General features: G+C 40.8%; 1 non-coding gene across 1 annotated transcript; it reads left to right on the top strand.

Moving 5' to 3' along the window:
• Positions 1–3,515: 3,515 nt before the first annotated feature.
• LOC134544197 (5S ribosomal RNA) lies at positions 3,516–3,634 on the top strand. The gene has a single exon (XR_010077589.1). It is a non-coding gene; the product is annotated as a 5S ribosomal RNA (ribosomal RNA).
• Positions 3,635–4,167: the final 533 nt, after the last annotated feature.

Raw genomic sequence — 4,167 nt, 5'->3', positions numbered from 1 at the left:
GCCTGCTGTTGGCGGCGGTGTTCCCTGGTGTCAGCCCGGGAGATGGCACGAGAAGATGGTGTGCTGCCACCAACCCCATCAGGGCGAGGGCCCGCAAAGTATTGGCGCCGAACCATCGCCTTGGCAGCGTCCTTGCTGTACTTGCTGTTGCGGCGGTCGGCAGCACCTTGCGAAGAGGGTTCGGCCGAGAGAACGTCAGCCTCCGAGTCTGAGGAGGACGAGATGACGTTGGAGCGGTGCCCGCCCGCTGCGGCCCAGTGCTTACCAGGCATGACAGGCGGCGGCGGCAAGGATGGCGGGGCCGCAAGAGACTGATGGTCCACCACAATGGCGTTCGGAGAGGCAGGAACCACGTCGCTGTCCATTTCCAGTTGGGACCACAAATTTATGGTGCAGAAAATCGGGACCACATAATTGGGACCACAAAAATAATAATTGGGACCACACAATCGAAAGGCGAGTCCAGGCCCAATCGATTAATCGAAAGTATCCAAGATTGTTTACATAATGACAAGTGAACAGAAACACTGATTAAAATTAAACGACGCCGCGCCGACACTCACAAACGTTTGTGCAGGTGCACAAATGAATACAGAACACAAAAAACACCACTTCGATGGCGAACTGAAACCACAAACACCGAAACGAGGCAAGAACACTGGAGCGATCGCAAACACTACTGCCGAGGCGAGTCTTGGATTTCCCCTTAACCTTTCCTCCTTTTCCTCTGCCAGACATGTTGAGTTATAGGCTGTACACTGGTCCGCAACCTACGAGAAAGTGGCGCCCCGGCCGCTGGAAATTACTTTTGTTACACGTCCCTCCGCGGAGCGCGACCAATCACGAGCCGCGGAGCGCTCCGATTGGTCGCGCAACAAGAAGCCAAGAAAACTTTTCACGAAAAAAATTCAGTTCCCGTCTCACTCATCTAGCGACAGCGGCACAGCTCAGACCTACGATGCCCCCCAAGACGAGCGGTAAGGCAGCCAAAAAGGCGGGCAAGGCCCAGAAAAACATCTCGAAGGGCGACAAGAAAAAGAAGCGCAAGAGGAAGGAAAGCTACGCAATCTACATCTACAAAGTGTTGAAGCAAGTTCATCCGGACACTGGCATATCATCTAAGGCCATGAGCATCATGAACAGTTTCGTGAACGACATTTTCGAGCGCATCGCGGCAGAGGCCAGCCGCCTCGCCCACTACAACAAGCGCTCCACCATCACCAGCCGCGAGATACAGACGGCCGTGAGACTGCTGCTGCCCGGGGAGCTGGCCAAGCACGCTGTCAGCGAGGGCACCAAGGCTGTCACCAAATACACCAGCTCCAAGTGAGCAGGTCTGGTGTGCACATGCTTACATAAACGGTCCTTTTCAGGACCAAGAACATGATCATGAAAGGAAATGCTTCTGCTGCTGTTCTACAATTCCCTCAATCCCTATGATAGTAAATGTAAGCTTAACCAAGGCAGAAATATTTTCATTAAAAAAAGTCTTTAAGACGCATGGTTTACTGGCTGAGATATATATATATATATTTTTTTTTTTTGCTTACTTCTGTGGTCATTAGTACATTGCTACAAATATATTTATATATATAAAAAAATAAATAAAAAAATCCTTTCTATTTAATTTAGTTAGATCATATATCAATATTAATGGCAAAGACCAGTTGCATCGATTCACTTTGAAAATAATTCCATTTGTGCTAAAACTGGACACAGTAAAAAAAAAAAAAAAAAAAAAAAAAAAAAAAAAAAAAAAAAAAACTGAAAAAAAAAATATATATATACACACACACACACACATAATTCGAATTCATATTATGCTTAACTGCGTTTGAATTTGCAATCATGCACAAGATGTTTTGTACTTCGAAGTAAAAACAACATAATGTACTATTTAACTACCCACAGTACAAATGGATCCAAAAAAAAAGTGAATTTTCATGCAGACGAAAATGCTTACATTTATTCTATTTATATTAAGTACCCATTACTAACAGCTTATACTGGGTGGAATACAACAGTTGACATGATTTTACTTATATGGCAATTTAATATTTAACCAAAATTAATGGTAAACTAATATTTTAAAGTGTCATTTATGGCCCCTTACCTTCAGCATGTTTGCTTCCTTGCACACAAACGAGGACAAACACATCACCCAACTGAAAAAAAAAAAAAAATTTCACTTGCATCACAAATAATTTAAAATTTTTCACCACATGAAGTAAATATTTCGCAATAAAAAAAAATATAGCCCTAGGACTCGTGTGCACACCTTTTCTTCCCCACATCGCACACGCAAACAAAACTTCCAAATTATTACAAAATCACTCGATTATTATACATACATAAACACACATGTATTTTCCGAATAAGTGAGAAATGCAGGCCGATGAAAGTCAAATTTCGTTTCGGAAATTAAATCTCGCACAACTACCGACACATAACCAAACTTGCGTACATTTACATAGCATTAACCCTCTAAATAATAAACAAATGAAAGCAGAAAAAACAACATCGCTACCCACCGCGCGCGCTCCTGGCGGCGGGAGTAGGAACTACTTTGCACACAGACCGACATAGCCCCCTGCCAAAAACAGTAAAATAAATAATATATATAAGTCTTTTGGCGGGAAAAAATTTCTCAACCGCCTGGGAGCACCCTAGTGTGTGCCTGTCTTTAGGTTATGTTACTTTTAACTTCATTTTCTACAGGCAGACGCGAGGGTGCTCGCCCATTATTTTTATTTTTTTAAATTCTTTCCTACCTTTGGTGTGCCATGCAAGAATTTATCGTCAAAATGGCGGCCCCGAGTGCAAATTTCTCGTCTGCACTGCTGGCTGGATGATTATGTGATGTTTTGAAGGAGGGTGTTTTTTTTTTGTTTGGATTTTGTGTGAGGGGGGGAGGGGGCTGGGCTAGCTTTTTTTTTTTTAAATTTTCTAAACATTCATCTCTTATGTAACAGTGTTCAGCATTAAAAAATTTAAAAGAAGAGGCACTTACTCATCAATTTCAAAACAGCCTATGAAGAAAAATAAAAAAAATTTAAATTCATTCCAGTTTTATACATTCATGATTTGATCACATGTATAACTTTTCTTTTTTATTACCTTATTTAATTTTATTATTATTACTACTATTGCTGCTACAACCTAGAAGATACCTCAGTGATACTAATACCTGCTGGTAAAGTTAAAGGTTTCACCTTTCTTTCTTTAAACATATCACAATACCTTTCTTGAGTTAAATATTATCTAATGGCTTTAAGAAGTTATGGTAATGTTCATCAGTTATAGAGTGTGGGTTTGTGTGTGTGTGTGAGAGTGTATTTTGAAGAGGGCTTTGGTGGTTGGGATGGTGAGGGTGGTGGGTGTTGTGTGTGGGGAGGGGGGGGGGAAGTAAAAGAGTGTTCATTACACGATTTCTCCTGTTGTTTGTAACAATCACACCTGGTATAGCTATTTCGAGTGGCAAATACAAACTGCAAAAAAAAAACATCTATATCATTGCCAACGGCCATATCACGATGAACACACCGGTTCTCGTCCGATCACCGAAGTTAAGCATCGTCGAGCGTGGTTAGTACTTAGATGGGTGACCGCTTGGGAACACCACGTGCCGTTGGCACTACTATTTTGCACCCTACAGAAAAAAATTTTTTTTTTAAAAATTTCAATTTTAAATTTTTTTTTCCCCCACAATCACCACATTTCCCCCCCCCCCCTAACACACACACTCACTCTCTCTCAATCAATCAATCAATCAATCAATCAATCAATCAATCAATCACTCACTCACTCACTCACTCACTCACCCACCCAGTAGCTGTGAATCTTTGCATGTGTATACCTCATACAAAATTCAAAGTGAAAAAATAAATATATAAGTGTATATGTATGTATGTATGTATGTATGTATGTATGTATATATGTATATATATATATATATATATATATATATATATATATATATATATATATAAACACACACACACACACCTATTTTGAAGTTTCTCTGTTTCAGTGGGCAGTTATGTATAATAATGAGAGATTCAAAAAGACGTTGATAACAATGTCATCAATGCCTGTTTAGTGTGCTCATTTGTTGGATGGTCGGCAGCAATACTAGAGGTGGTACAGCTGTAACCTGTAAAATTGTAC

Source organism: Bacillus rossius, unplaced genomic scaffold, assembly GCF_032445375.1.
Source record: "Bacillus rossius redtenbacheri isolate Brsri unplaced genomic scaffold, Brsri_v3 Brsri_v3_scf32, whole genome shotgun sequence".
Classification (NCBI taxonomy): Eukaryota; Metazoa; Arthropoda; class Insecta; order Phasmatodea; family Bacillidae; genus Bacillus; species Bacillus rossius.
Note: the sequence above shows the minus strand (reverse complement) of the source record. Positions and strands in the feature narration are given on the sequence as shown.